General features: G+C 42.5%; 1 protein-coding gene across 5 annotated transcripts in view; it reads left to right on the top strand.

Moving 5' to 3' along the window:
• Window positions 1-25,688, top strand: part of SUSD1 (sushi domain containing 1) — a 213,353-nt gene that overhangs the window by 132,621 nt on the left and 55,044 nt on the right. Inside the window, exon 17 of one of the 5 annotated variants that reach the window (XR_013336459.1) lies at window positions 14,395-14,473. The exons of 3 other annotated variants lie outside the window; for them this stretch is intronic. The gene's annotated coding sequence lies outside the window, so the exon portion shown is untranslated. Of the gene's footprint in view, window positions 1-9,095; window positions 9,162-14,394; window positions 14,474-25,688 lie in introns of those variants that run through there. One more of the 5 variants, XR_013336462.1, reaches the window with a different exon arrangement.

The following is a 25,688-nucleotide window of genomic DNA, read 5'->3' as shown; positions in this document are numbered from 1 at the left end:
AGGTAGAATGCCACACTGGTCACTCATCTCTGATGTGCTCTGTGTGTGTGTGTGTTTTACTTTTAAACTTTTAGAATCTTTCCTTTATCTCTGACAGTCTATAATGTCATGAAGATTTGTCTTCATAATGGGTGCCTTCTCTGTTCACTCATCATACTGGATCTTTTGTAATAGGTCTTCTCATTATTGGCAATGTATGTCTTTCAATTTTAAGAATTTGTGTTTTGACAATTCCCTTTCTACTGTGTTTTTCAAAAATTTCTTTTTATAGAACTCTTATTAATAGAATTGGATATTAACACAATTAGCAGACCCTCTACATTTCTTTTCTTTTCTCATTTATTTCCTTCTTCCTTATTGTTGTTTTCTCTAGGAGATATGCTCAATTTTATCTTCCAGTCTATTTTTTTAAATATAATTTATTGTCAAGTTAGCTAACATATGGTGTATACAGTGTGCTCTTGGCTTCCATAGTAGACTCTCATAATTGATCGCTTACATACAACAGCCAGTGCTCATCCTAACAAGTCCCCTCCTCAATGCCCATCACCCATTTTCTCCTCTCCCCCGCCCTCCCATCAACCCTCAGTTTGTTCTCTGTATTTAAGAGTCTTTTATGGTGTGCCTCCCTCTCTGTTTGAAACTGTTTTTTCCCCTTCCCTTCCCCCCATGGTCTTCTGTTAAGTTTCTGAAATTCAACATATGAGTGAAAACATATGATATCTGTCTTTCTCTGACTGACTTATTTCATTTAGCATAACACCTTCCAGTTCCATCCATGTTGTTGCAAATGGCCAGATTTCATTCTTTCTCATTACCAAGTACTATTCCATTGTATATATAATAAACCACATCTTCTTGATTCATTCATCAGTTGATGGACATTTGGGCTCTTTCCATAATTTAGCTATTGTTGAAAGTGCTGATATAAATATTGGGGTACACACACCCCTGTGAATCAGCACTCCTGTATCCTTTGGATAAGTTCCTAATAGTGCTATTGCTGGGTTGTAGGGTAATTCTATTTTTAATTTTTTGAGGAACCTCCACACTGTTTTCTAGAGCGGCTGTACCAGTGTGCATTCCCACCAATAGTGCAAGAGGGTTCCTCACCAACACCTGTTGTTCCCCGAGTTGCTAATTTTAGCCACTCTGACCGGTGTGAGGTGGTATCTCAATGTGCTTTTGATTATATTTCCCTGATGGTGAGTGACGTTAAGCATCTTTTCATGTGTCTGTTGGCCTCTGGATGTCTTCTTTGGAAAAATGTCTATTCATGCCTTCTGCCCATTTCTTCACTGGATTATTTGCTTTTCAGGTGTTGAGATTGGTAAATTATTTATAGATTTTGGATATTAATTCTTTATCTCATATATCATTTGCAAATATCATCTCCCATTCCATCAATTGCCTTTTAGTTTTGCTGACTGTTTCCTTCACTGTGCAGAAGCTTTTTATCTTGATGAGGTACCAGTATTCATTTTTGCTTTTATTTCCCTTGTCTTCAGAGATGTGTCAAGTAAGAAGTTGCTGTGGCTGAGGTAAAAGAAGTTGTTACCTATATTTTCCTGTATGGTTTTGATGGTTTCCTGACTCACATTTTGAGTTTATCTTTGTGTATGGTGTAAGAAAGTGGTTCAGTTTCATTCTTCTGCATGTTGCTGTCCATTTCTCCCAGCACCATTTGCTAAAGAGGCTGTCTTTTTTCCATTGGATACTCTTTCCTGCTTTGTCAGAGATTAGTTGGCCATACATTTGTGGGTCTATTCTGTTCCATTGGTCTATGTGTCTGTTTTTGTGCCAACACCATACTGTCTTGATGATTACATCTTTGTAGTAGAGGCTAAAGTCTGGAATCATGATGTCTCCCATTTTGGTTTTCTTTTTCAACATTACTTTGGCTACTCAGGATCTTTTGTGGTTCCATATAAATTTTAGGATTGTTTGTTCTAGCTTTGAGAAGAATGTCAGTGCAGCTTTGACTGGGATTGCATTGTATATGTTGATTGCTTTTGGTAGTATTGACATTTTAACAATATTTGTTCTTCTAATCCATGAGCATGGAATGTTTTTCCATTTCTTTTGTCTTCTTCAATTTCTTTCGTAAGTTTTCTATACTTTTCAGCATATAGATTTTTACATTTTTGGTTAGGTTTATTCCAAGGTATTTTATGGGTTTTGGTGCAATTATTTTATTTATTTATTTTTTTAATGTTTTATTTATTTCTAGGAGAGAGAGAGAGACAGCGTGAGCAGGGGAGGGTCAGAGAGAGAGGGAGTCACAGACTGAAACAGGCTCCAGGCTCTGAGCTGGCAGTCAGCACAGAGCCCGACGTGGGGCTTGAACCCACGAACCGCGAGATCATGACCTAAGCGAAAGTCGGACGCTTAACCGACTAAGCCACCCAGGCGCCCCTGGTTTTGGTGCAATTCTTAATGGGATCAATTTTTTGATTTCTCTTTCTGTTGCTTCATTGTTGGTGTGTAGAAACGCAACCAATTCTGTACATTGATTTTGTATCCTGTGACTTTGCTGAATTCGTGTATCAGTTCTAGCAGCTTTTTGGTGGAGTCTTTTGGATTTTCCATGTAGGTTATCATGCCATTGTGAAAAGTGGAAGTTTGACTTCTTTGTCAATTTGGATTCCTCTAAAAAAAATTTTTTTAATGTTTATTTCTGAGAGAGCAAGAGAGAGCATGAACAGGAAAGGGACAGAGAGGGGGAGACACAGAATCCGAAGCAGGTTCCAGGCCCTGAGCTGTCAGCACAGAGCCCGATGCAGAGCTTTAACTTGTGAACTGTGAGATCATGACCTCAGGTGAAGTTGGATGTCCAACCAAAAGCTGACTGAGCCACTCAGGCACCCCTGGATGCTTTTTTATTTCATTTTGTTGTCTAATTGCTGAGTCTGGGACTTCCAACATGATGTTAAGTAATGGTGGTGAGAGTGGACAGCCCTGTCATGTCATGATCTCAGGGGGAAAGCTCTCAGGTTTTCCCCCATTGAGGATGATATTAGCTGTGGGCTTTTCATATATGGCTCTTATGATGTTAAGGTATGGTTCCTTCTATCCTGACTTTCTTGAGGGGTTTTTATTAAGAAAGGATGCTGTATTTTGTCAAATGCTTTTTCTGGATCTATTGACAAGATCATATGGTTCTTATCCTTTCTTCCATTAATATGATGTATCACATTGATTGATTTGTGAATATTGAGCCCACCCACAGCCCAGGAATGAATCTCACTTGATCATGGTGAATAAATCTTTTAATATACTGTTGAATTGGATTTGGTGGTATCTTGTTGAGAATTTTTGCATCCATGTTGATCAGGGATGTTGGCCTGAAATTCTCCTTTTTAGTGGGGTCTCTGTCTGGTTTAGGAATTAAGGTAATGCTGGCTTCATAGAATGAATCCAGAGGTTTTCCTTCTGTTTCTATTTTTTGGAAAAGCTTGAGAAGGGTAAGTATTAACTCTGCTTTAAATGTCTGGTAGAATTCCCCTGGGAAGCCATCTGGACCAGGACTCTTATTTGTTGGGAGATTATTGATAACTGATTCAATTTCTTCACTAGTTATGGGTCTATTCAAATTTTCTTTTTCTTCCCATTTGAGTTTTGGTGGTGTGTGGGTGCCTAGGAATTTGTCCATTTCCTCCAGGTTGTCTAGTTTGCTGGCTTATTCCTGATAATTGTTTGTATTTCTGTGATGTTGGGTGTGATCTGTCCTCTTTCATTCATGATTTTATCTGTTTGGGTCTTCTCTTTTTTCTTTAAGAAGTCTGTCTAGAGGTTTATCAATTTTGTTTATTCTTTCAAAAAGCCAGCTCTAAGATTCATTGATCTGTTCTACTGTTGTTGCTGTTTTTTTTTTTTTTTTTTGATTCTATATTGTTTATTTCTGCTCTAATCTTTATTATTTCTCTTCTTCTGCTGGTTTTGGAGTTTCTTTGCTGTTCTGGTTCTAGTTCCTTTAGGTGTGCTGTTAGATTTTATATTTGGGATTTTTCTTGCTTCTTGAGATAGGCCTGGATTGCAATGTATTTTCCTCTTAGGACTGCCTTTGCTGCATCCCAAAGGGTCTGACTGTCATGTTTTCATTTTCATTTGCTTCCATATATTTTTATTTTTTTATTAAAAATTTTTAAATGTTTTATTTATTTCTGAGAGAGAGAGAGAGAGCAGGGGAGGGTCAGAGAGAGAGGGAGATACAGAATCTGAAATAGGCTCCAGGCTGTGAGCTGGCTGTCAGCACAGAGCCCGATGTGGGGCTCAAACCTACGAACCGTGAGATCGTGACCTGAGCCGAAGTCGGACGCTTAACTGACTGAGCCATCCAGGTGCCCCATGAGTCCATATATTTTTAAATTTCTTCTTTAATTCCCTGGTTGACCCATTCACTCTTTAGTAGGATGTTCTTTAACCTCCATGCTTTTGGAGGCTTTCCAAATTTTTTCTTGTGGTTGATTTCAAGTTTCATTGCATTGTGATCTGAAAATATGCATGGTATGATCTCAATTCTTTTATATTTATGGAGTGCTGTTTTGTGATCCAGTATGTGATCTATCTTGGAGAATATTGCAGATGCACTCGAGATGAATATGTATTCTGCTGCTTTTGGATGGATGAAAAGTTCTGAATATATCTGTCAAGTCCATCTGGTCCAGTGTATCATTCAAGGCCATTGTTTCTTTATTGATTTTCTGCCTAGATGATCTGTCCATTGCTGTCAGTGGAGTATTAAAGTCCCCTGCAATTACCATATTCTTATCAATAAGATTGCTGATGTTTGTGATTAATTGATTTATATATTTGGGTGTACCAAGTCAGGGACATAAACATTCATAATTGTTAGCTCTTCTTGATGGATAGACCCTGTAATTATGATATAATGCCCTTCTTCATTTCTTATTACAACCTTATGGCTACTCCAGCTTTGTGTTGACTTCTAGTAGGATGATAGATGGTTCTCGATACCCTCACTTTCAATCTGAAGGTGTCCTCAGGTCTAAAATGAGTCTCTTGTCAACAGCATATAATGGGATTTTTTTTTTCCTTATCCATTCTAATACTCTATGTCTTTTGATTGGGGCATTTAGTCCATTTACATTCAGAGTTATTATTGAAAGATATTAATTTAGCGCCATTGTGTTATCTATAGGTTTCATGTTTGTTGTGATGTCTCTGGTCCTTTGTAGTCTTTGCAGCATTCCATTCACAGATCCCTCTTAGGATCTCTTGCAGGGCTGGTTTAGTGGTCATGGTGTCCTTCAGTTTTTGTTTTTCTGGGAAAGCCTTTATATTTCCTTCTATTCTGGATGAAGGATTCTTGGCTGCATATTTTTCCTATTCAGCACATTGAATATTTCCTGCCAAGTTTCAGTGGACAGGTCTGCTACTACCCTTTTGTGTTTACCCTTGTAGGTTAAGGTCTGTTTGTCTCTTGGCACTTTCAGAATTCTTTCTTTATCTTTGTATTTTGCCCATTTCCCTATTATATGCTGTGGAGAAGGTCTAGTCTTGTTGAATCTGAAGGGAGTTCTCTGTGCCTCCTGGATTTGGATGTCTGCTTCCTTCCCCAAATTAGGGAAGTTCTCAGCTATAATTTGTTCAAGTAAACCTTCTGGCCCTTTCTCTTTCCTTTCTTCTTATGTAACTCTTATGATATGGATATTATTACATTTCATTGAGTCAGTTCTCTAATTTTCCCCTTGTGGTCTAGTATTTTCTTAACTCTCTTTTTCTCAGCTTCATCATTTTCCATAATTCTTTCTTCGGTTTCACTTATTCTCATCTCTGCTTCCTCCATCCTGCTGTTACTGCATCTAGTTTATTTTGCACTTCATTTACAGCATTTAATTCATCATGACTGTTTCTTAGCTCCTTGATCTCTGCAGCAATAGATTCTCTCCTCTCTTCTATGTGTTTTTCAAGCCCAGCTGTTAATCTTCTGACTATTGTTCTAAATTCTTGATCAGATATATTGTTTATATCTATTTTGAGCAATTCTCTAGATGTCATTTCTTCCTGTAATTTCTTTGGAGAATTCTTCCATTTCATCATTTTGGCTAATTTTCTGTCCTTTACGTGTTTTAATAGCTTGTTATGTGTCCTTNCAAACCGTGAGATCATGACCTAAGCGAAAGTCGGACGCTTAACCGACTAAGCCACCCAGGCGCCCCTGTCCTTTACGTGTTTTAATAGCTTGTTATGTGTCCTGCATCTGTGAGCACTATAAAAAGGGGTCATACACTGACCAGGGCCTGGCCTTTCAGGAGGTGTTTTTGGAGTGTGTTGCATGCTCTCAGTTGTTGTGACTGGTTACTTTATCTTCCTACTCATAGTGGTGCTTTGGACCTTCCACCAGATGTGCTTTGATTTGTTCATTGAAGTAACCCTGGAAAAAAATTTTAAAAGGGGGTGGTGGTAGAAGAATGGGCCTTATTCCATACAAAGAGAGAAATGACGGGCAGGCAAAAAGAAAAGAAAACAAAAGAGAAAAAAATTGACCAGGTGGAGAATCAGAGAAACTATATGTCTTAATTCAGAGAGAGGGGAGGGGAAATAAAGAAGGAGGTACAGAAGAGGTGTAAAAAGAATAGATTAAAAATGTCTGCTTAAACAAACCAACAACCAGAATAGAGATGGGAAGAAGTAAGAGGAAGAAAAGAAAGAAGGAAGGAAGGAAGGAAGGAAGGAAGGAAGGAAGGAAGGAAGGAAGGAAGGAAGGAAAGAAAAGAAAGAAAGAAAGAAAGAAAGAAAGAAAGAAAGAAAGAAAGAAAGAAAGAAAGAAAGAGAAAGAGAGAAAGAAAGAAAAAATATGTATAAAATAAGAATGGACCAAGAATCAAATCAGAAAATGCAAAACTGCTAGACATACATCTGACTGTGCCTTGGAACCAGTGGCTGTGCTGTTCTGGAGGAGGGGCTGTCAGTATCAATTTTGCTCTGTTAGATACACGGTTACCAGGCATGGAGGAGTGTGGTTTGGTGTAGGTGGGTCCTGCCTCCACTGTGGGCCAGCTGTCTTGTTCCCTGAAGCCCCACCTTGTTGGTGATGGGGCGGGGGGAATAGTGACACCCCAGTCTCTCTTCCCCAGACAGGGTGTCCCTGACCACTCTGTTCAGGCTGTCTTCATAGTGTTGCATGGGTGCGAGCAGGCCACTTTGCCCCGCTCCATAGTCTCCCACACCTCCCAGGTGCTTGGCTGGGATTCAAACCCTGATGTCGTAAAGGATTCCGTCCCAGTGGTCCTGGTTCTGGGGATGTGCCACTCCACCCAGCCAACAGAGGGCCTCTGGCTGGTGGGCGCCTGCAGGTCTTTTGTTCTTGGAATGGGTATATAACTTCTTCCCAGAGCACTCAAGAGAAGGAACTGCTCTCTCTAACTGTGCCTCTGAGTGGCGGCCGAGCCTGGAGCTGGTTCCCCACCTTCCCAGATGGGCACACCAGGCAGCGGGCCCCAGTTCAGAGGAAGCCCTGCAACCCTGGANTGTCCTTCTCTGCCTGACTTATTTCGCTCAGCATAACACCCTCAAGGTCCATCCGTGTTCCTACACATGGCCAGATTTCATTGTTTCTCATTGCCATGTAGTGTTCCATGGTATAGATAAACCACATCTTCTTGCTGGATCCTCCCTCTTAAGGCTATTTGCAAGTTAGAAATTGGTTCTTTTTCCATTTTTCTCTTGTCCAAATGCAATCCTCCACTTCCACAGACTTTCTTTCTCTTCCTTTTGTCTCTCTGCGAAGAGGGTCCCTCCCCTCCATGTCTATGCTGCCTGTTTTATCTCTCCCAGTTCACAATCATGTACCTATGGCCCGCCAAGTTGTCCCTGTGGGCCCCTGGAGATGTTTCTGTCACTCTGTAGCCTGGATTTCTGGAATTCTAAGTCTTCTGGCCTCAATATTGCTGTGTTTGAGGGACGAGGGAACTTTGGGTCCCCCTACTTCTCTGCCATGTTGACTCTACTTTTTACCTTAAAACTATTTGTATTTAGAATTTATTTTGCATAATAATTAAAACAAGAACCCACATTTCACACCAAACCTGTATTTATCTTTCCTACTATTCATCACAGTTATAATAGCACAATTATTTATGTGATTATCTTTTCCTGATCATTATTGATTTGAAATATCACCATTTATTATGCAATTGGAATACTTTTTTAAATGCTCCCTCCCACAAATATCATGTTGGGATTTTGACCATAAACAAGGTGATTTTCTAGATTATTAGAATTTATATCTAAGAATTTATATTTTTACAACCATACTGAATGTTTCTGTTTAGTCACAAGGCATGCCTTTTCACCTTTTCACTTACTTTATTTTATATTTCTTGGTAATTTTCTGCTTTTTCATACAATTCAAATTTATTTGTGTAATTTTATGTTTTTATATTTTTACAAATGGATGGATTTGGGATTATTATTAATGCACTGTCAGACTTGTGACTTTTGAATATTAATATTATATCATGAAAATTTTTTGAACTCTCTTTTCAGTAATTTTGTGCTGAATCTTATACTTTTGCATTATCTGCAAATAATGAACATTTTGTTTTCTGCATTGTAATACTTAAGCCTCTTATTTTGTTGTCTAATTGAAATATCTATCACATAAGAACCATGTCATAGACATTATCGGCAAGGATGATATTGGCTTTTGGTTTGAGATATGTCTTGCTATTAAGGAAATTATTCACCTAATCCCATTTCACAAAGAGCATTTATCAGGAGTAGACACTAAATGTTATGAATTATTGATATCTATAAGGGTTCCTATGGTAAGACAAACCTTTGATCAATATAGTATAGATTTCCTAATCTTTAGCCACATTTGCATTAATGGAATACACACAATCATGGTGTATTGCTATTTAAATCTATTTCTAGATTCTATTTGCTAATACTTTATTTAGAACCTCTTAAAAATCAGTTTTCATATCTCTAGTTTTCTCTTGTGCATTATCTGTTTAAAACAGAAGCATATTGGTGTTTGTTAATGGACAAGAGTTCTTTCTTTCACCTGGAACATTTTAAATAACAGGAATCTCTTTCCTTCTGGTTTTCCAATTATGTCAGTACAGGAGCGACCAGTGTTCTCTGTGATTGTGAAGTAGGCTTTGCTTCCAGACATGGCCCCATTGTGATAGGAAACAACGAAGAAGAAAAGGTGTGCTGGGCAGGACAGTCTCTCTTGCAACACTACATACCTTGGCAATCTGCGGTGGACAAATGGACTCTATCAGGGAGTGTTTCTTATTCTTCCAGAAGCTTGTCCATGTCTCTAGAACTCATACTAGCGAGAGCCTCTGGAATTTCCTTCACTTATATGACCTGCAGCACTGCACTAGTTGGTATTAGTTCATGGGAATCTCAATTTGTTCCATATGGCATTCTATCTGGCTACCATCTTCAGAGTGAGCCGATGTGCCGATGGAGATGGTTATGTTTCCAAGAGAATCAGAAAATTTAAAAATAAACCAATAGCTTGTAGCCTGTGTACTCAGTGTACTTTTAGTTTTTCATTGGAGAGAGAGCACTGGGGTAGCTAAGAGACAGGAACACAACTTCAGAAGGAGAGTGGTCCCATCTGAGGGATCAGAATCAAGAATTAAGATTTAGAATAGTGCATCTCTACATGAAACCATGTGACCTTTATCAAAGGCCAGAACATTTCAGCTATTTCTTTATGATCCTTAAAAATCAGATAATGACAGCTACGGACACTTCTAAGTCTCTTAGTTTATAGATAGAATATAACTACAGGAATGATTATGATCTATCAAATCCTTACCTTCCTGGGTCTAGAACAAAGCCCTTTGTAAACAGTTTACGTTGTAGGTATCTAATTGTTATCATCATCACCATCATCCCCACTTTAAAGATGGTAAAACTGAGATTTAAAGTGATTACATCATTATCCAAGGTCACCTACAGCACCTGTCAGGGCTTTGTGCTCTCAATCTTGAGCTTGGAATTTATTCTTTGTCTACCAATTTACATAAATGTAGACATCTGACTCATTATGAGAGGAGTCTCTGGATGGTAAACTCAACTTCCTGCTCTCTAGTTAAGAGATCACAAAAAGACAACCCCTGGGAATAAAAATCAAACACTAGCAGATATTTCTTTTTGCTTCTCAGATGTCAAGGTGACACCCTAATGTTCCATTTTTTTCAGATTTCAATACCATTCATTTTGTTTTCCAGTAAATGCAGTTTTAGTTTTGCAAACTTTGATTTTAGAGTGGGTGTGAATACATGTTTGTTCTAGTTGCTTGGATGTCAAAACAATTTGTACTACAGTTAATTTTTCTTTTCTTTTTTTTTTTTTAAATTTTTAACGTTTATTTATTTTTGAGAGAGAGAGTGAGCATGAGCGAGGAGGGGCAGAGAGAGAGGGGGACACAGAATCTGAAGTAGGCTCCAGGCTCTGAGCTGTCAGCACAGAGCCTGATGTGGGGCTCGAACTCACGGACCACGAGCCAAAGTCGGACGCTTAACTGACTGAGCCACCCAGGCGCCCCTACAGTTAATTTTTCTATGCCTCTTGGCCTCTGGACTCAAAAATAAATAAACATTGAAAACAAATTTTAATGTGATCTGTGACATCTCAAAATGTTGAGAAACATAAAAATGACATAGAATTATCAAAAGATGGACAAGGAAATATAAAGCAAATGCTTTATATGCTGCGTCGTATGGGAGTTCTACTGTTAATTTTTTGAGGAACCTCCACACTGTTTTCCAGAGGGGCTGCACCAGTTTACATTCCCACCAACACTGTAGGAGGGTGCCCGTTTCTCCACATCCTTGCCAGTCTATATGATCTGTTTCTGGGCTAATTCTTCCCTTCTATGAATCTCTGTTCAGATCTTGGGTACATCACTGATTATGTTCCTGTTTTTATAATATGTTTCCGTAGAAAACAGAACTAGTTTCCCCCTCAGTGCTTTTGTTTTTCAAAATTGTTTAGCCATTTATGACAGGATTTCAGGTTAACCTCTCCTATACTATCTAGATCCTCCTTCGCTCCATTAGAGGCTAGAGAAGCCAAACATTCAGGTTCCCAACCTCCTTTGTTGCATTCAGGGGACAGATGATACAGTTCTGGTGAATTAGGTTGAAGTGAGGTCTACTAGGGGACTTTCTGGGAAAGCTTTCATTTTGCTGATAAAGGGTACGATTGGGGCTGTCACCCCTCCTTTCCCTTTCTTCTTGTCTTGAAAACAGCTGTGTGGCAGCCTTTTTTTTTTCTAATTAGAGAGAGAGAGAGAGAATCTCTTTTTCATTTTTTACAATTTCTTTTAGAGTGTGACCATGCGAAAGCATGAACTGCATGGGGAGGGGCTACAGGAGAAGGAGGGAGAGTCTTAAGCAGGCTCCATATCCAGCTCGATCCCATGACCCTGAGATCATGACCTGAGCTGGAATTAAGAGTCAGATACTTAACCAGCTCAGCTACCCAGATGCTGGGAAATCTTTTTTTTTTTTTTTAAGTTTATGTATTATTTTGAGAGAGAGATTGCACATGGGGAGGGGAAGAGAGAGAGAGAGAGACAGAGAATCTCAAGCAGGCTCCACACTGTCAGCATGGAGCCCGATGTGGGGCTTAACTTAGTGGGGTTTTTGAACTCAGGAACCACGAGGTCATGACCTGAGCCAAAGCTGGACACTTAACTGAGCCATCCAGGCACCCCAAGAGAGAGAATCTTAAGCAGGCTCACGCTTAGTGTGGAGCCCAACGTGGAGCTTGATCTCATAACTCTGGGATCATGACCTGAGCCAAATTCAGGAGTTGGACGCTCAACCAGCTTAACCTCCCCAGCACCCTATGGCAGCCATTTTAAACATAAGAATCATTTTGTCACGTTAAGAAGTAAAGTCAGTTAAATACGGGGGCTTTGTACAGCTCTGTGGAATGAGAGGGCTATTTTATAAATTATCCTTTCTCTAGAACTGTGGAGAAAATTAGGCAAAATGTGGACCAAATTCTGAGTGTTTCATTAATTCATCCATTTAACAAGGCTTGGCTGAGTCTTTCCTGCATGATGTTTGTGTGCATAAAAATTGACCTTGTGTGTCTTGCTGGTGCAGTCAGAAAAGCATGTGACTCTTGATCTTCGGTTGTGAGTTCAAGCCCCATGTTGGATATAGAAATTACTTAAATAAATCAATAATCTTAAAAAAAATTATCTCGTTGTCAAAGATGGATGGGTACACAGATTAAGGAGCAAGAAATCAACCTGGGTGTTGGTTTCTATTTTCCACTTGAGAGACTAACATTCAACTCTGGGCAACAGACACCTGTCTCCTGTGGACTCTTTACAAGAGCAATTTCCCAGCACAAGCCATTTGCATTTCCTAGGCTCTCGAGTCCACCCAATCCCTAACTTCCGAGGATGACTTTTCCTGTCTCAAATTGCCGTGCATAGAGAACATTCCCTCCCAGTCAGCCTGGCCATCTACTGGGGAGCAGGTGGCAGCAGGAACCGTGCGTGGAGCCTGTGCTATTACTACCAAGGCCAAGGGTGCTATGATGCCATGAATAGCAGGCAGCGTTGAGAGTGTGCTTTGAATTTAGGAAGGACGAGGCCGCCTGAGGCTGGGGGATTCGAGACAAGTTCACAATGAAAGTAGCGTCTCTTTTCCTGTTCTTGGAATTATGGCTGACGTCCCATAGAGCTTAGCAGTTCACCTGAAGCAGAAGCACAACAAGTTTTTGTGGGGAAAGTGGAAACTGGCTGGTAGGTGCGCTTCACACCACAGATCTGCTGCGAGTCCTCCTGGAGCGGCAGCTGGTCAGGACAAGTGGTTTGTCAAAGTGATTAGCAACGTTGCTTACAAGCCAAGGCTGTGAGTCACCTTCGTTGGAGCCTGGTGTCCCTGGGAAAGCTGAATCATGCACTTCCCCTCTTTGTCACCAGAACCCTGACCTGTCTTCAGAGGTTTTCTGAGGACGTCCAACACCAGGACCCACTGAGGTATGGAGGGATGGTCTGGACGTGTAAGTTTGGAATGTCAAGGCCTGAACTTGTTCTGGGGCTAGAATGTTCTGGTACTAGGCAGAGTCATTAATTGAGGTGTTTGTCCTTGTATTCTTTGTATATTACTCAGCATTCCAGCAGGTGGCCAGGTCTCTGTCTCCCTTGCCACAGGGCCTATAGAAGCAGCCATGTCCCTTCCTGACTTTCTCCCCTTTATCCTGAGGGATTTGAGCATCTACGCTAGAGAAAGGAGCGGTAGAGTGGCTTTGAGGGGCAGGGTTTCTAATAGTAAAAGAACAAAGATTTTTTTCCCTAAGAGAAGAAACAGATGTCCACAGTTTTTATAGATACAGGTTTCCTCCACTATCCAAAAGTAGTGTGTTTCTCTGAAAATTTTCGGAAGCCGAAATGGCATAAAGGGAAGAAGCAATTACCATGAATTTATATGAAAAAATTTGGAGCATTCCCAGACCCCAAAAATAACCTCTCTTAGGCTTTTCTAATACCTTAGGACATATCTTGCTAATAGAGGCACAGAATACATCAAGATAGAGCACAGATGTTCACAGATACAGCTCAGAGCTCAGGCAGCTGGGTCCTGAGGTGGTGAGTGTAGTTTCCGGGGAAGGACCTTAGGGGGGCCACTCACTGCTCAGCATGTGTGCTGCCTCTATAAAGGCTCACTTAAGGGCCCCTGGGTGGCAAAGTTGGTTGAGCCTCCGAATCTTGATCTTGGCTCAAGTCATGATCTCATGGCTTGTGAGTTCAAGCCCCACATCATGCTTGGTATTCTCCCTGCCCCTCCCCTGCTTGTGTGCTCTCTCTCCCAAAATAAATAAATAAACTTAACAAAAATAATAAAGGCTCACTGCAAAAACAAATGCCGAATGCTATTTTTGCTTTTTGCCCTTTTTCATTAAATTAAAAAAAAAAAATCCTCTTCGGATTTACTTCAGTTAGAAAAACACAGGTACTAATGCAGGTCTTTCATGAAAGCACAGTGGCCTAACATGAACTTTCAAAAAGTATGGGATACCTGTCATGGGGCTCTGAGGTCCATCTTCCACAGACCCTCAGGAAGATGCCAGGCTGTCCAGGTCCCAACTTAAATTTAATTCCATGCTAAATACAGGAAGGTCTTTCTGGACCCTGGTACTAGGGCTCTCAGCCCTGGCAAAGGGCCACCTAACTTAAAGGATCTATGTATGTTTGGCCTACGGGGATCCTGGTGGAAGCCATGTTGATAAAAGGTTGACCCACGGGTCAAATCTGGCCCACCATCTGTTTTTGTGTGACCAGTTAGCTGCTTTCAAGCAATAATGGCAGAGTTGAGTAGTTGTGACAGAGACCCATCTAGGCTGTGAAACCTGAAATATTTACTCTCTGGTCCTTTACAGAAAAATAGGTTGCCAGTCCTATTTTGTACACCAGTGACCAGAGATGCCTCCTGAATGTTTTGCTTCACGTCACAACTCCTGATCATTAACTCTTGGAGAGGTGACGGCAGTGGGAGGCGAGAGGAGAAGAGAACTCTGTCAGTCTCTGAAATTAAATTTCCTGCAAGCTGACGGCAACAGGGGCTCAGTGTCATACATACCTTAATTTTATGTAAGGTAAATAAAGCAATGCACTCTTTCTTGCACATTCAGGTTTGAGTTACAAATTCTTCCTTATCATGAGTCAGCTCCTGGGCCATCTGCTTCACAATCATGCTTCGTTTTATTGAACTGGTTCTGGAAGTAACATCTGTAGGTCTCTTCCATCTCTACACACCCAAAGCCTGCCAGTAGATCCCAACTTAAATGTTCACCCTCTCTTCCACTCCTAGAAGTCANCCTGATGAGGAGGGATGCTGAGCATCGTTTCATGTGTCTGTTGGCCATCTGGATGTCCTCTTTGGAGAAGTGTCTGTTCATGTCCCTTTTAAAAATGTTTGTTTATTTTTGAGAGAGAGAGCACACATGTAGGGTAGGGGCAAAGAGAGAGAGGGGGACAGAGAATCCTAAGCAGGTCTGAGCTATCAGCACAGAGCCCAATGCAGGGCTTGAATTCACGAACTATGAGATCATGACCTGAGCCAGAGTCAGATGCTTAGCCTACTGAGCCACCCAGGCACCCCCATCCCTGGAAGTCTTACTTTGTTTTTCTCTTTTTCTTTTTTACTTTTTTTTTCAACTTGCAAGTCCACCTAATAAGATTTTGCAAAACAAGTTTTCTTCCAGATATCCTGACTGGTTTGCCTCAGACAGCTGGACCATTTCTCCCAAATTAAAAAGTTGAGATGCGATGTCTCCCTTCTCTCAAATCCCTATTGCAGGCTAATGCACACGATCACATTATGGCAATTTGTGTGCATTCTTTGTTAGTTTCTGGAGTGCAGGGACTGAGTCTTAAACAGCCAAGCTGTACTGGACAAGAACCCACTTGATCCAAGTTCAAATTCTGACTCCTCCACTAGCGGTAAGACCACAGGCATATCATTAACATCTTTGAGCTTCAGCTTTCTCATTTGAAATATTCTAGTAATCCCCTCTGTGCCTCCAGAGATGAAAGGATTCGTGAAAATAGCACCATAAACATGCTTTTTGAGAATCACTACCCCTTGCAGTTCAACCCAGAGCCTGGAGTGCAGGAGGTAAAATTACCAAAATGCATGTCTGTGGCAGTCACCCTTGGGGCAAGATAAGGCCCTGGCTTGGGGAGCAAGCACTTGGCACCAGCCTTTCCTCCTCCTTCTGAGGGTTGTGACTCATCCTGAGAATCAGTAGCATACTCTTGACCCCCACCTCAACCCTCAGAATCACATCATAATCACATGATCATGGCTGTGCTAGGGAACACCCAGGAGGAAGGGAAGGGAGAGCTTGAGTTGGATCAGATGCAGGACCAAAAAGGCCAGGGCGAGGGGAAGTCTGCAGAGGCTCCAAAGCAGAGGAGGCTGAGCAGGGCTCCCGAGTGCATCAGCTGCTGCTGCAGGCTGGTGCCCAGCCCACCCTCAACCCTTGCTGAGCAATCTGGCCTCAGGTACATACCCGGTCACCAGTGCCACTGCTGATGATGAGACTTAGCAGGAGGAAAAGCCACTCCTTCCTGGCCCTGGCTTTTGTGTGATCTCATTGGAAATGGAGTCAACCGTCCTGGAGAGGCCAGACAAGTCTCAGGATGTACACCCTGCAGAGACAGGATAATTGATGATTCAAAATCCTCCCGATTTATTTATTGTAAATAACCAAATACTGTTTGTACTTCTTCCCGTGACACATTCTCTGTGCACCTATTCTCATCATTTCCTTCGTCCATTCAGTTGGTTTATCCCTCAGAGCCCACTCCATCTGAGGGATGTTGCCTCTGTCAGGAGTGGGGGGATCAGAGTTTGGGAGTCAGGAATCCTGTTTTCTGGCTCTTGCTCTAATCGAACTTTTCCACTCATTACCATCCCTTTACCCAACGAAAGACTCTCACATAGAGGCTTTGTCTGCCTCTAGGACAGCTGTGAGGGAGTCCCCGAGGGAGGTGTGTTGACAGGAACCAGGCTGGCGCTGCACCAGTTCCTCATCTAAGGCCACTTACAGGAAATCATTTTGGTGTGAGGACAGGCCAGTCTGGGTGGAGGCTTTCACCTTCCATTTTCTGTGCCCACACTGTCACTGCCGAGGGTCTCCTTGCTTCCAAATATGTTTGACAGACCGTGTGCCTGGTGGTCGTCTGCCCAGGCTCCCGTGGCTGGGGCAGATCCACTTTCAGGAGAACTTTGTTCTGGCTCCATCCTCTGCCTTCTGCAGGCCGTAATGTGTGGGTATCCCCTCATCTTCTTGTCAAATCTCTCCTTTATGGAAACTCCCTCTCAGCGTTAAAACACGCTCTTTTCTTTCATGCCCCTCCAAAAACCTCAGAAAACTAAAAGAACTCTTCTGAGACCCCATGCCCCTTTTTGGATGCACCCACCTGCCCTTCTGTCCTTTGTAATCAGCCCTCTTGATGTCGAGTATCTTCATGTCTCCACTCCTTCACCTCCATTCCACCTGCAACCCATGGCAAGCTGGCCTCCTCCCAGACTGCCCTTGTGAAGCTTGCGTATTCACAGTCAACGTGTTTGATCTCTGTTGACCCCTGTCCCTTTCTTGAAACATGCTTTCACTGGCCTCTGTGACATCTCACAATCCCGGGTTTTTCTCTTTCATCTCCGATCACTTTTTCTTGGCCTCTTTGTCAATGACTCATCTATCCAGTCTCTTCTGTTGGGGTTCTTCAGAGCTCTGTCCGAGACCCTCTTCTCATCCAATACTCATTCCTCAACAAGTCGCAGCTACTTCTTTGACTTCAAACAGCCTAAGAGAGCTCAGTCCTCACAGCAGAACAGCCCTGCTGCAGTGTTGGAGCTGTTGGCTTTGAGGTGCAAGAGCAGGTTGGATCAGGATGGGCCCAGAGAAGGGGGAAGATGGGGTTTCAACTCATGGGGTCGCTGACAGAGCAGCCCAGTCAAATATCTTTCCTCATCTGAGAAAGTCACTCACTGGGGCAGTCAAGGCGGGCTGGACTACAATGGAGTTAGGTTAGCTTGGGGATCCCGATTGGCTGGGGGGCCTCCCAGGCCAGGACCCCTCCATCTGGTAGGTTAGTGTTAGCTCTTAAAGATACATTATCAATATGATTCCATTCCTATGAAACATCCAGAATAGGCAAATCCATAGAGACAGAGAGCAGATCAGTGGCTGCCAGCATCTAGGGCAAGGGGAGAATGGGGAGTGGCTGCTTAATGGGTTTGAGGTTTCTTCTGGGGATGATAAAAATACCCTGCAAGGAGACAGTGGTGGGGGTTGCACAAGACTGTAAATGTACTACATGTCACTAATGGTATAAAAAATATGTATCAGGGCTTTGTTCCAGAAGACGGACCACCACTGCCAGAACAAGTCACATAGCACAGGGATGCATTCAGTGTCAGCTGTGACGGGTAGATGAGGAGCTCTAAAATGGAAATGAGTCTTCTTATGAAAAGGATTGAAAACCATACAGTCCCCCAAGATAGTGTTCAGAATGTGCTATTTCACAAGATAACTAGAGGATTCCTAAACTATATTAATTAACAATACACTACAGGTGTGTGGTGTGACAGTAGAGTACAGGTTGAAAGTTGAATGATACCATTAAAAAAATTTTTTTAACATTGAGATAGAGCTTGAGCCAGGGAGGGGCAAAGAGAAAGGGAGACACAGAATCCGAAACAGGCTCCAGGCTCTGAGCCATCAGGACAGAGCCTGACACAGAGCTTGAACTCACGAACCACAAGAGCATGACCTGAGCCCAAGTCAGATGCTTACCTGACTGAGCCACCCAGGCACTCCTTATGATACACTTTTTTTTCCCCTTCACAAATCTATTTTTCTGTGACTATGATGAAGTCAGATAGGATGTTGTGGTGGAGCGTACTGATAGCCTGAACGGAGGCTGGGGAAAAGGGCTGATTTGACACATTTAAGGATTTGAGCTGGCAGGACCCTGTAACCGTTTGGAGGAGTCTAGAATTACCCTTGACAAGTGAAGTGAGTGGACAAACACTAGCGCGTGGTGGTTTTCTACAGTTGTTGTTTTATTGTGTTTTTCACAACCCTCTGAGGGGAGCCAGTGGAGTCAGGATATGAGCCAAGTATGGCTACCTGTGAAACCTGCTAAATCCTACAGCATCTGTGAGCCCTTGAATCAGAAAGGGAGGGATTGCCTGGGGGAGGGGAGAGCTGCTGGTACCCCAGGGGTTCCGCCTGCCAATGCTGAGCCAACAGCTGTGGTTTCTCTCACTGTGCCTGCAGTCCAGTGTGGCGTCGGAGATGTGGCCTACACACTCATCTCGCAACCTTCTCCCACCTTGACATGTCACCTATCCTGCTGATGACAAAACATGAGGGAGCCATACTGCCAAGGGAAAGTTCTAGAGTTGGCTTGCTTGTCAGTTTTCCCCTTGCACTTGTAATCCTTGCTTCATTTCCTGACTTGTAAACAGGCGGGATAGGAGCAGGTGACTGACAAATGCGATAACCAAGGATCTTCGCTGCACTCAGCGTGTCCTGTTATTGTGAATCTCAGGTCCTGCTTTGGTGCCAACTGCCCTATTTTCCCTCTTTTTTTCTGGTGCACTCGGAGGATCATGAGTTTTGGAACCAGCACTGGATTCGAATCCCACTTCTAACACCAGACTTCAGTTTCCCATCATTCCTGGAAAAATAAATAGAAATATTGAACTCAGAGTCATTTTTGAGGGCTATGTGAGATCATGGAAAAGGGCCCAGCTCTTTTCTTGACTTTTGGTAGGCACTTAAGAAATTATCTTTTTTTAATGTTTATTTATTTTTGAGAGAGAGAGAGAGTGTGAGCAGGTGAGGGGCAGAGAGAGAGAGGGAGATACAGAGGGAGAAGCAGGCTCCAGGCTCTGAGCTGTCAGTACAGAGCCCAATGTGGGGCTCGAACTCACGAACCACAAGATGATGACCTGAGCCGAAGTCGGATGCTTAACTGACTGAGCCACCTAAGCACCCCCCAAATTATCTTTCTTCTCTTCCCTGCACCACTCACCCCCCCACCCCACCCCCAACTCTTTTAATTTTAGCACTCAACCCAGACTAAGCATTTGACCATGAGACGGTCTCCCTATGACGTGGTGCTCAGAGTGGAGGAGTGGTGTAAGCTTGGTAAGTCATGAAGAATACGGTTCAGCCCGAAATGGGGGAGGCATGCCCCTGTCACTCCCTGACTGACTGGAGCAGGAAAGTTGCGGAGCTCTGAAAGACATTCTGCCTCTTCCTTCCTCTCTTCCAAAGTACACACTGGGCCCAGCGCCCTCAGCTTGGGCCTCAGTCGGCACAAGTTACTTTACAGGCCTTTGCCCCATTGTTTCCCTCCCTCCTATGTCAAGATTGAGGGCAGGTAGCACCTAGACTTTGGAGGAATGATAAAATATGTAGCTCGTGGGGCAACCAATATTCTGAATTTGGTCCTTTCTCTCCTTAAGGTTAGATTTCCTTGCAGAATGAAATCTGGCCATGTGTAGCAACATGGATGGACCTTGAGGGTGTTTTGCTGAGTGAAATAAGTCAGGCAGAGAAGGACAAATATCATATGTTTTCACGTATAGGAGCATTGGGAGGAACTTAACGGAGGACCATGGGGGAGAAGAAGGGGGGAAATAGTGGGGGAGGGGGAGAGAGGCAAACCATGAGAGACTCTTGAATGCTGAGAACAAACTGAGGACTGATGGGTGTGGGGAGGAGGGGGGAGATGGGCATGGAGGAGGGCACTTGCGGGGATGAGCACTGGGTGTTATATGGAAACCAACTTGACAATAAACTATTTGTAAAAAAAAAAAAAAAAAAAGTTTAGCTTTCCTTGAAGTGTGCAGATCTCTACATCTTCCCCTCCACACACACACATCTACTCCCAAACCTCAGCTTCCAGAAAGCATGTGGGTCAAGCCAGCCCTGCCTTAGTCCTGCTACAGCATATTAGGACATGGTTGCCCAAGAAATGTTCAGCAGAGCGGTCAGCAGGAGACTCAAATAATATTCATTTATTAACCTGAATAAAGGAAGTCAGCTTGGTACTTGGATTATAGTATTTCTCTATTTCTTCCTTTCCTTCTATATCAGCTGCTTGAGCAAGAGCACTCAGAACAACAATATCAGCTAGCATGTATAAGTGTGTGGTATGTTTTTTAAAACTAGTCTAAGGTATGTACTAATGTGTATTAACTCATTAGCGACATCTCTATGAGTTAGGAACAGTTATATTCCTTTTACAAATGAAGAAACGGAGGCGTTGGAAAGGTTAAGTCCCTTGTCCAAGGCCATACAATTAGTGGTAAATGAAGAATCAAAGGACATTTAACTCTATATCATGGGCTTTTAGCATTACATGAATGCAGAATAGAATATAACATGACTTTAAGTCAAGTGTTGAGGTCTGAATGTGGGGTCATGACATAGGAGTCAGTAGTTCCTGGGATGCAATCAGTATCTTGAATGAAACTTACTATTTGCACTTTTCTATAATCAGAGTATGTGGTTTGGGGTATATAGTGGAAAATATAATTTGCCCCAACATATTTGAGGATGTTATAAAAATTAGGACCTTTATATAAAATATTCAAGTTTATTCTACTAACAAAGAGTAAAACCCACAAAATTCCATTCTTATTCTGAGTTCTACTTATACCTTCAAAGCATGATGTACATAGAGAGCAGGGTGACCCCAAAGCCATAGTCCTTATATACAAAGAAATTTAAAAGCCCACATAAAAAGCTTCTGCTTTTAAACTTACATGTTCTTCCAGGTAAAGGATGTATTTCAATCTCTTAGCAGATACTTAAAAACTGAGAGGGGAAAATTACTCTCAACCTTAAGGATTAGAGAGAGAGGCCAAAATTTTAGGGTATCTACACCTATGGGTTCGGTAGTGTTGTGCCTGATTCGCGAGTCCCCAGAGACCACTAAGGAGCCGACACCGATGCAAGTACAAAAGGGTCTTTATTACAAGCTCAAGCCAGGGCTTACCCATATACCGGTGTAGCGGCAGCTGGGTGAAACCCCAAACAATAGCAAGTAGGGTTTTTAAGGGGTAAGGGATGGGGGTGTTAAGTGCACACGTTGTACGTATAGCATCATCACATAAGTACCAATTACAATTGTACAGCACCCATGGTAACAGCTTTGACCATTCAGTATCTGTGAGGTGTTCATTACTTTTGGTGGGACCCAATCATGACTTTTGAGAATCCTTTGAAAATGACCAATTGTGAGGTGAGTTCAAAGGGCCCACGTGGGGTTCAGGCAAGCAGTGAGAAATTGGCTAGTTTGTACAGAATAACTGTCTACAGTTCCCAGCCTTGATTCAGACCACAGGAATGTTTTTTGATTAGCTGATCTGAGGGCGGCCCAAGGATGGCTTTAGCCTTGAGCAATCTGAGGAACTGGGGCTATGTGCAGCCCGAGGATGCTCTTAATGGAGGCCTTAATTTCAAAATGACGTTACTTAGGCTCTTCAATAGCACAATGAGTGAACGTGACCGTGTGCTTGTCCCCATATTGTCTCAGATTTTGTTCGGCTGGACCTGCATTCCCTGAACATAGCCGTGACCTTCTTCTGGGTATTGCTGCCTAGAGGCCTTCCAAGCACATTCCCGGTGACATGACTGTGCAACATATAAACGCTTCTTACAGCACAGGCTCGTTATGACATGGGCCTCTACAAAAGTAGGGGCTCCAAAGCTATTTCTCCCCATCGAGATGAGTATGACTGAGCACATGTTTTTGCCCTGTTGACTGGAGAAAGAGCCTGATTAGCTGGCATAAATGTTGAAACATGAAACTTACGCTATCAGAAAGAAATCAGTTCTAACCACAAAGACAGTGAAAGTCAAGTTGAAAATGTAATGCAGTGTGGTTGAAGTCAGTGATTATTGAGTCCCCTCACAGTGTATTTTGTTTAATTTTCACAATGAACCCTATACACTGGGTGCTAAAATAATCTCCATTTTTATGGGTGAGGCAACTGAGGCTTTGAAGGTTGAAAAAACTTGCCTACAGTCACAAAGATCGTCAGTGGTGGAGCCGGAATTCAAATCTAGGATGTCTAACTCTGATGTTCACATTCTTAACTGCTAAGCAATGCTTCTGGGCCCTCTAATGGCTGCTAATCTTCTGAAGCCTGGTTGAGTTAATGGTATTACCTCCCAGTTGGTCACCCAAACCTGGAAGTTACCTTTCAGTAGGCTCCCTCCATTTCCCTCACATCCACTATTTGTTTAATGAGTGTTCTGAGGCTCTCCCATGTGCCAGGTAGTGAGGATATAATGGAGGACAAGGCAGTAAAAGTTCCTGCCTGAGTTAAGCCGATCTCTGGGCTTTTAAAATTTGGAACCAGACAGTGAATCCCAGTCTGATTCTGGTAGTGAAAGAAGGAGACGCCAGGCTGGGGAGCCTCCTGCAGCCATGTCTCTTGCTGTGTGGAAAATCTAGAGGAAAGTAAGCTGACACTCAGAGAAAGCCAGAAGTGAGAGATGGTCCTGGCACAGTGTCCAAGATTCTGTTCTTGAGAATGGGCGGACCCTGCTCTCACAGCATTCATGTTAGCCTTTTGATAATTTCACTTTCTGCCTCAGATGGTTAGAGTTGTGTTTCTGTTTCTTGCAACGTACTCATTCTTGAATGCTACAAACCCAAACAAAAAGACATCTGCAATTTCACCCCCAGAGACAAGGCGTTTTCACATTGTGGCATGTGTTCTCATAGTAGCATGACTTAGAGCACCTGCCCAGCTCGCAAGAGTCTCTTCCCGGCCACAGCCCCTGAGTCACAAGGCCTCATCAGTTGTCATGTCAGTACTACTTGGCTCTACCCACTTGGCCATAGTTTATTAATCCAGTCATTCCAGCCCCAAGTTGGGCCAGTCAGAAACTCTCTTTTTAAAATGTTTCATTCAGACAACTAAGCTGTGTACTATTATCTATTTCAGTACTCTCTATCTTCCAAATGCAGCTTCTGATCTTGCTGCTCATGACACCAGACCCAAGGCCCCTTTGCAGTCCTTCCTAAAGAAAATCCATTTAAATTTTTAATTTTTTAATGTTTATTTGTTTTTAAGAGACAGAGTGTGAGCAGGGGAGAGTCAGAGAGAGAGGGAGACACAGAATCTGAAGCAGGCTCCAGGCTCTGATCTGTCAGCACAGAGCCCAACATGGGACCTGATGTGGGGCCCGAACCCGCAGACCGTGAGATCATGAGCCAAAGTCAGACGCTTAACCAACTGAGCCACCCAGACTCCCCAAGAAAATCCATTTAACAAAACATTAATGATCAATGTAGATTTTGCTACATATTTGCTAGGATAGACAGGGAAGTGGGTTCTCATCACATAACAATATACAAACAACTCCATAAGCCCCAGTCCCAGTCGGACCGAGCTACCTCAAATGGCCTCATCGGCTCTATGTTTCTCCACATGGGTCTAAGTCCTGGTGGGGTTTTCAAATATTTGTTTCATAGTTCAAAGTCAGTTCTCCAGATCTAAACTCCTATCCAAGCTCTTGCCCAAAGGACTTGGTGATAAAGAAATTTGGGTGAGGGGCGCCTGGGTGGCTCAGTCGGTTAAGCGTCTGACTTCGGCTCAGGTCATGATCTCGCAGTTCATGGGTTCGAGCCCCGTATTGGGCTCTGTGCTGACAGCTCAGAGCCTGGAGCCTGTTTCAGATTCTGTGTCTCCCTCTCTCTCTGACCCTCCCCTGCTCACACTGTCTCTCTCTCTCAGAAATAAATAAAGCATTAAAAATTTTAAAAAAATTTGGGTGCCCAAGAGGAGGAGATAGGGGCCAGGGTTGCCCCTATCTAAATATCTAAATAATCTAAATATGTTTAGATTATTAGGATCTGGAGGTATGCTGCTTCCGCTTGTTGGATGGGACAGCTGGACCTTCTGACTTATGAAGGGTCTTTAATTTCATGGCAGCCTACCAGCACCCCCTCGGGTGGGTCTGACGACATGTTGCATTTGAAAGCTGAATGTCATGACTGCCCTAGAACAGACTCAAGGCATGTGTTGTCTTATTTCATCCCTCACTGAGCAGTGAAACCCTTTTCTCTGCACTAACATTGTATCAAGTATTGCATTTTCCAAAGTACTTCCACATATGCTACCTGATTTGCTCTAACAATTCTGTGACATGTGTGCTGATTATCTCCAATTCACAGAAAAGACAAAATCAGAAATTATACAACTAAAACAGAAATAATGGGACTAGAGGAGACATTGAACTGATTAGCCTGGTGCCAAGTTGTTGAGATTTTTCCCCTCGTGCAACATTTAGGATCCTCTCTCCCATCCCCCCCTCTACTCCCATTTGCTTTCTCTTGTAACAAAGTCTTTAGTTCCGTATTTTCCGGGTCAAACATTGGGCTCTATGCCCTTTAGTCTCCATGTTCTCCGAGCTTATTTTTTAATTAGCTTTCTTACAAGGCTAACAGTGGGGCCGTGGTTCAACTTGAAGGTCAACACTACTTGAAAGGAATGGGCATTTTGCCCAGAGGTTTGCCACATAACTTGAACTTTTTTGCATTGTTAGAGAAAAGGGTTGAGAAGTCTTGCCAAGCCTTAAGGGCCAATGGTCTTTTTCTAAGGTGATTTCGCTGCTTCAGGGCTGTCGAAGTGAGGACTGAAGTCTTGGGGTGTGGTGGGGTGCCGTGGGTGGCAGGGAGCTTGGCAAAAGTGAGAGCTGTATATTCCACTGGGATCGTCTTATTCATTAGCACACAGAAATGTATGGTATTTGTCGATGATTTCGAGATCTTCGTGCCACTAAATAAATCCTTTTAAAACTCAGGATAAGTCTTATTATTTGTGTTGCCTTAGATTTATTTTCAAACAACTAGATAACCTAAAGGAACAGCTCTTGGACTGACTTCTCTGTTCTGTCCGGTTTTGTTTCCTAATTAATTAGTTTCCACTTTTATCTTTATTATTTTGATCTTCTTAATTTCTTTAGAGTGGATTTATTTAAATCTCTGTCATTAATTGTTAACACTTTATTGTTATTCTTTGGCAAAATAAAAAGAAAGCATGATCAGATGGAAGCATCTCATTAGTTTTTGTAAACAGTTTACAATAGTATTTTATTTTTAAAGTTTATTTTTTTGAAAGAGAGCACACGTG

The sequence above is a fragment of the Crocuta crocuta genome, unplaced genomic scaffold, assembly GCF_008692635.1.
Source record: "Crocuta crocuta isolate KB4526 unplaced genomic scaffold, BGI_CrCroc_1.0 scaffold95, whole genome shotgun sequence".
Taxonomy (NCBI): Eukaryota; Metazoa; Chordata; class Mammalia; order Carnivora; family Hyaenidae; genus Crocuta; species Crocuta crocuta.
This window is presented reverse-complemented; position numbering and strand designations above follow the sequence as displayed.